Below are 7,571 nucleotides of genomic sequence, written 5' to 3' on the forward strand. Positions count from 1 at the left end.
TGCAGCCAAATAACTGCTGTTTCAAGCGATATAACCAAGTCAATGCTTCGCGGGGAGTTAACCTATCCAGATCTAAGGCTTCTAACGTAGCCAATCGCGGATCCGGGGTAGGTGGTTGCGGCAACGAAGGGGGGGGAGGGGTATTACCGGATGAATAGGGGCGCCCATGGTGGCAGACTCTAACTGTGCTAGTTTATCTCGTGCTCGTTCTAATACTTTAGCGGGCATGCCCGCTATTTTAGCAACCGCCAGTCCATAACTTTTATTTGCTGCACCATGGGTGACGGTATGCATAAAGGCAATACCCTGCTCATGTTCGGTTGCACTAATATGCATATTGCCAACCCCAGTGAGCTGTTTGGCTAAAGCGGTAAGTTCAAAATAATGGGTGGCAAATAGCGTCAGCGCTTGCAAATCATTAACCAACGTCTCAGCACACGCCCAGGCTAACGACAAGCCATCATAGGTGGCAGTCCCGCGACCAATTTCATCCAGTAGCACTAAGCTTTGGCGGGTAGCTTTATGCAAAATATTGGTGGTCTCACTCATCTCAACCATAAAAGTGGAACAGCCAGCCGCTAAATCATCAGCGGCGCCAATCTGAGTAAAAATTCGATCAATCGGCCCTAATCGACATTGCTTAGCAGGGACATAACTGCCTATATATGCCAAGATCACAATTAAGGCAGTTTGCCGCATATAGGTGCTTTTACCCCCCATATTAGGCCCGGTAATGATACAAAGACGCTGCTCTTCAGAAAGCTCCAATGAATTGGCGACAAAAGGATTTTTCTGTACCTGTTCAATCACCGGATGGCGCCCAGCATCAATCCAAATTCCCGGCTGCTCACTGAAGTGGGGACGCTGATAGCCCAACTGTTCTGCGCGCTCGGCCAGATTGACCAACACATCTAATTTGGCCAAGGCGGATGCACTCTGTTGCAGCGCTGGTAAATATGGCATAAATTGATCAAATAGCTGTTGATACAGCGCCTTCTCTAAGGCAAGGGCGCGGCTTTGAACCATCAGAACCCGCTTCTCATAACGCTTAACATAGTGCAGTAGTGCACCGGCTGCTCGTAATCCATGCTCGGCATTCTCTACACCGAAGCCATGCAGATCCTGGGTACCAAATTGTAAATTTAGTTGCTGTCGAGCTGTTGTTAGGGAAAAGATCCAGGGATGTTGCCGCCGCAATCCAGAGCGTTGCTCAATCAAACAAAAGGACTCAAAAACCTCTGGATAGAAGAGCTCTGCCGGATAAGTACGCTGTAGTGCCGCCACCATAGCACTCGAATCCAGGGGTTCACTCAAGCAGAAGCGCCCACTGCTGATCTCAAGAGTTGCATAACCAAAGTGGCCGGACTCTTGCCAAACGGCTGCCAGCAGATTGTCACGCCACTCTGGCAGCAAGGCTTGATCGCTAATAGTTCCAGGGGTAACGATGCGCACTACTTGCCGCTCCATCGGCCCTTTTTTCCCAGGAGAAGCCTCCCCTACCTGCTCACAAATGGCCACCGATTCACCCAGTTGGACCAATTTAGCCAAATAGCTATCCACAGCAGGATAAGGTATCCCAGCCATTGGGACCGGGGCACCCGCCGACTGACCGCGAGTGGGTAAGGAGATGGCTAGTAGCTGCGCTGCCCGCTCAGCATCCTCGTAAAACACCTCATAAAAATCCCCCATCCAGTAAAATAGCCAGCTATTAGGATGCTGTGCTTTAATACGCCAATATTGTTGCATCATGGGAGTATGTGCCGCTAACTGTTGTTTAGTCATCGATTCAACCGTTACCTTAACCATGAATCGCTTATCAACATTATTTTAACATGCTCAACGGTTTTCCCCAATTATTTATCATTGGTCGAAAGCATCCTCCCCTAATAAAATAGTTAATAGCTACCGTTTACCAAATATCAATCACAGGAATTAACGAGGGTTAACTGATATCAATTTTTTAAAGATTGTCTGTAAGACTGCCCTTGTTTAAAACCACTGGTCTAAACCAATGTTTAACTTGATACTTGCGGTTTAAGGTTTTTATCAAGTTTTCTTTGCTAGCTCGGGAGCTAGCATTTATCAGGTATTCACCAACTCATTGACAGGGGGTGATAGCGGGTCAGTTAGATAATTGCTGCAGACCTAACAATACCCGGTTTCCCGGCCGAACAGCGAATAATGGAAAACCCATTACCGTGCTTGTTAGTTGACACAAAGAGATTTATGGAATGTACCGGGTCCGGCAGGTAACTGTAGTTATGGTGGCCCCTCCCCGACTTGAACGGGGGACCAAACGATTATGAGTCGTCTGCTCTAACCACTGAGCTAAGGGGCCAAATCTGCCTCATCTAGAGACAGATAAGGAGAGCATGATACAAAATTAGCCCTGGGCTGTCGAGCTGTTTCTAACTCCTTAGGAAATCACTTAACTTCTCCGAACGGCTAGGATGACGCATTTTACGGAGCGCTTTAGCCTCAATTTGCCGCACCCGCTCCCGAGTAACCACAAATTGCTTTGCCGACCTCCTCTAGCGTATGATCAGTATTCATGTCGATACCAAAACGCATGCAGATAACCTTAGCTTCTCGCCGTGTTAGACTGGATAGTACGTCACGGATCGCTATCTTCAAACTCTCTGCAGTGGCTGAATCGAGTGGGGATTCGAGTGAAGGATCCTCAATAAAATCACCTAGATGAGAATCCTCGTCATCACCGACTGGTGTTTCCATGGAAATCGGCTCTTTGGCAATTTTTAATACCTTGCAGATCTTATCCTCCGGCATCGCTATCCGTTCCGCCAGCTCTTCTGGCATTGGCTCACAACCCATCTCCTGTAACATCTGCCGTGAAATTCGGTTGAGTTTGTTAATGGTCTCAATCATATGCACCGGCATACGAATAGTACGGGCTTGATCAGCAATCGAACGGGTAATCGCTTGTCGGATCCACCAGGTGGCATAGGTTGAAAACTTATAGCCCCGTCGATACTCAAATTTATCAACTGCTTTCATTAAACCAATATTGCCCTCTTGGATCAAATCCAAAAACTGTAATCCGCGATTGGTGTACTTTTTGGCAATCGAGATCACTAAGCGCAGATTGGCTTCAACCATCTCTTTTTTGGCTCAGCGCGCCTTAGCTTCACCAATTGACATGCGACGGTTAGTTTTTTTAATCTGTTCAATGGTTAAATGGGTCTTTTCCTCAATCGCCCGCAAGGCCTGTAAACACTGCTGAATCTCCTCAACTCGCTCACTTAACCGCTCTGCCCAAGGATGGTGAGGCTCTAATGCCGCTGTTAACCACGCATCACTGCTCTCTTGGCCGGCAAAGTATTGTAAAAAATATTTCTTCGGCATGCGGCAGCTGTCGACACTCAAGCGCATGATGGTCCACTCCTGAACACGAATTTGGTCCATCATCTTCCGCATGTTGCTGACTAACCTATCAAATGGTCGAAGGACCAATCTAAACAGTTTAAAAATCTCTGACAATTTCTGGATAGCCTTGGTAGATTTCTGGTGTTCCCGACCCTTAGTTTTAATTGCTTGGATAATTTGATGGTACTGTTCCCGTAACTCGGCAAATTTTTGCCGCGCTACCTCAGGATCAACGCTGTTATCCTCCTCAACTCCCTCGCTGACTTCATCCTCCTCTAGGTCACCTAACTCTGCTTCCAAACCCTTTGCCTTCTCTGCCAGTAAACTCTCTTCCTGCGCAGTCTCTTCTGATTCCACGTCGACAAAACCTAGCAGCAGCTTGGAGAGCCTCATCTCGCCGGCCTTTACACTATCATACTGCTTTAACAGTTCAGCAATAGCATCTGGACATTCAGCAACCGATGTCTGGACTTGGGTAATCCCCTCTACAATCCGCTTGGCGATATCAATTTCATCTTCACGCGTTAACAACTCAACCGTTCCCATCTCGCGCATATACATCCGTACTGGATCGGTCGTACGTCCTAACTCTGACTCAACACTAGAGAGCACCTGGGCAGCTGCTTCGGCCAAATCTTCGTCAGCAACATCTTCAGCCAGTAGTAGATCATCAACATCGGGAGCCTCTTCGACTACTTGGATCCTCATATCATTGATCATTTGAATAATATCTTCTATCTGATCAGAGTCGATAATCTCATCTGGCAAATTGTCATTTACCTCAGCGTAGGTTAAATAAACCTGCTCTTTTACACGGGTAACAACAAGCTGAAGTTGTGACTGCGGATTTTGTTCCATAAATGCGGTACCTATACTTCAAAGTCTACTAGGCTATGAATCATTCGTTGCCGCCAGTAGCAACGCTGTTTTACCGTGACAATTCAACCGGTTTATTTTTAGCGATGGCTAACAGTTGGATATACTCATTCCGTTCCGCCAGCGTTAACTTCTTCTGCCGATCCTTGGCAATTAACTGATCCATCCGTAACTCAATCCCTTGGGTATAAACATGGTGAAGCGTATCTAGAAACTTTTCCGTTATATGCTCGTTACCTATCATATGATCCCAAGTGGCCAAGGTTTCAAGCTGTGGATAAATTCGATGAGTTTTCCAATGACCTAACAGCTGTCCCAGGGTTGCCTGTGGGTAGCGATAACAACAAGTTAAGAGAGCATTAAACCACCGCAAACCCGGTAAAGAGGACATTGGCGCGCTGCTGATGACTTTACGGACCTGCTGAGCTAACGATGGGTTTTGTAACAGCAGGGCCAGCAGAAGTCGCATGGGGGTCTGCTTAAAGTGTGGTTGCTGATAGCAGCTATTGGCTGTTGACAATTGCTTAGGTAGCAGGCGCTCTAATTGCCTTTCATCAACAATCCCCAGCTTATGGCCTAGTTGCTCAAGCAAGGCCAACCGCAAGGTCTCTCCTGGCACCCGCTCAATCAACGGCAGTGCCCGAACACTCAGCCGTGCCCGCCCCTCAGGGCCACTTAAATAGATCGGCGCAAGTAACGTGGAGAATAGGAAGGTCGAAACATCCTCCGCCTGTTGCTGCAACGCTTCAAAAGCGTCTCGACCACAACGCAGCACTAAGCTATCGGGATCTTCACCCGCCGGCAAAAACATAAATTTTACCTGCACACCATCCCGCAATTGTGGTAACGCTTTCTCTAAAGCTCGCCAAGCAGCCTCTCGTCCTGCCCGATCGCCATCATAACAGAAAACTAAAGTGTCGGTAATACACAGCAGCTGCGCAATCTGCTCTGAGGTGGTCACCGTACCTAGGGTAGCAACTACCGAGTGGATGCTAAATTGGACCAAAGATAATACATCCATATAGCCTTCAACCACCAAAATATAGGGTGGATGGCGCTCTTGTTGTAAGAGCTCATAGAGACCATAGAGAGTCTGGTTTTTATGTAATAACAGCGTCTCTGGTGAATTTAGATATTTGGGTTCACCCTGGTCCAACACTCACCCACCAAATGCTATCACCTGCCCCCGCAAATTGCGAATCGGAAACAGCAATCGGTTGCGAAAGCGATCATAATAACCGCCCTGCGCATTTTGAATGATCAAACCAAGCTGACTTAACTGTTGCTGCCCAAGAGGTTGATTGCTAAAACAACGGCTGATGGCATCCCAACCGGGAGCAGCAAAGCCAATACGAAATCGCTGAATCACTGCCTCGGTAATGCAACGACGTTGCAGATAACTGCGAGCAGCCTGGTGAGCAGGTTGTGCCAACGGTTGCTGATAATAAGCTGCTGACTGATCCAGTAGCTGGTACAGTTGCTGGCGTTTGGGGACTGGTGCTACAAAGGATGAGGTGCTATCAGCCAGTCTGGGAACTGTTAATCCCAGCCGCAGCACTAGCTCCTCAACTGCCTCCGGAAAAGAGAGCTTATCCAGAGCCATGAGGAAACTTAAGGCATTGCCATTAGCCCCGCAGCCGAAACAGTGGTGAAATTGTTTATCTCCGCTTACGGTGAATGAAGCACTTTTCTCCGTATGAAACGGGCAACAAGCATAATAATCCTTACCCTGCTTTTTCAGCTTGACTCGCGAGCCAATGGTTTCGACTACATCGGTCTTTGCTAACAATTGGTCAATAAAATCGCGTGGAATCTGGTTAGCCATATCACCGGGTACCGTGACTGATAGCTCGTATCCCCCAAATCAATCCATTCAACAACTGGTCACTTGAGGGATATTCTACCAGATTTAGCCTTTTTAGGCATCTTAAAATGTTCAGTATAAACGGGTGTGCCGCGCGTTCTTACAAGCTAATTTTTTGATTTGCCGTTTAATCGCTGCTGTTTTAGCCCGCTTACGCTCAGTCGCCGGCTTCTCGTAAAACTCTCTACGCAACACTTCTGATAAGATCCCAGCCTTCTCACAAGAGCGCTTAAAGCGCCGTAAGGCTGCATCAAAGGGTTCATTGTCACGGACTTTAATTACCGGCATCTCTTATTAACCTCGATCATTTACTGGCGACGCGCATCGATGTTTAAGGCGTCGAACTCTTCACTGCTAGAGTAAAAGATCCCATTATAGTTCGCAACAGAGCATCTTGTAAAGCAAGGTAATCCGATTATAAATGATGTATACCGCTTGGACCACAACCTATCCCTTTAATCGTTGACGGAATCTTACTAAATCCTCTGTATAATAGTAGCGCAATTTTTATTTATTTTATCTGAGAAGCACTTATGGGAAATCGCCCCTTAGCCAAAGCGGGATGTCATCACTTGCCCTGTTACCCCAATTTGCGGGTACTCGGTATTGAGAGTTCTTGCGATGATACCGGTGTTGCTATCTATGATGCTGAGCAAGGGCTGTTAAGCAATCTAGTCGCTAGCCAAACCGCTCTGCATGCCAAATTTGGGTTAATAGTTCCTGAACTGGCCTCTCGCGACCATATCCGTCAGCTGCTGCCGTTGATCCCAATAGCACTGCAACAAGCTAACAGCACCTGCTAGCAAATACACGGGATTGCTTATACCGCTGGCCCGGGGTTAGTCAGCGCCCTACTGGTTGGAGCGAGTATTGCTACAGCACTGGCTTTTTCTTGGCAGATCCCAGTGCTGCCAATCCATCATCTAGAAGGCCATCTACTGGCACTAATGTTAGCAACAACAGAGGTGCCTGAATTTCCCTGCATCGCCTTGCTGGTCTCAGGAGGCCACACGCAGCTATTCCAAGTTAATGCTATTGGGGATTACCAACTGTTAATAGAATCACTGGATGATGCGGCTGGTGAGGCCTTCTATTAAACCGCTAAATTATTGGGATATGGCTATCCCGGTGTTCCGGCACCTTCTCAACTAGCACAGCAGGGACGCCCTGGTCGCTTTAAGTTCCCTCGGCCAATGACCAACCGACCGGGATTAGAATTTAGCTTTTCTGGCCTAAAAACTGCAGTGGCGACGGCAATTCACACGACTGATTATTCAGCGCAAACGCGCGCCGATATTGCCCAGGCCGTTGAAGCCGCTGTAGTCGACACGTTGCTGATCAAATGCCGGCGTGCTTTAGACAGCACTGGACTCCAGCGTTTGCTGGTCTCGGGTGGCGTCAGTGCCAACTGCACGCTACGCCAGCAGCTGCTGCAACTGATGCAACA

At 47.8% G+C, this 7,571-nt stretch overlaps 1 non-coding gene across 1 annotated transcript; it reads right to left on the reverse strand.

Annotated features, from left to right (window-relative positions):
- Nucleotides 1-2,265: 2,265 nt before the first annotated feature.
- On the reverse strand, nt 2,266-2,338 carry TRNAM-CAU (transfer RNA methionine (anticodon CAU)). The gene has a single exon. It is a non-coding gene; the product is annotated as a tRNA-Met (tRNA).
- Nucleotides 2,339-7,571: the final 5,233 nt, after the last annotated feature.

Source organism: Artemia sp. Qi Xiang Cuo, chromosome 3, assembly GCF_049724085.1.
Source record: "Artemia sp. Qi Xiang Cuo chromosome 3, ASM4972408v1, whole genome shotgun sequence".
Taxonomy (NCBI): domain Eukaryota; kingdom Metazoa; phylum Arthropoda; class Branchiopoda; order Anostraca; family Artemiidae; genus Artemia; species Artemia sp. Qi Xiang Cuo.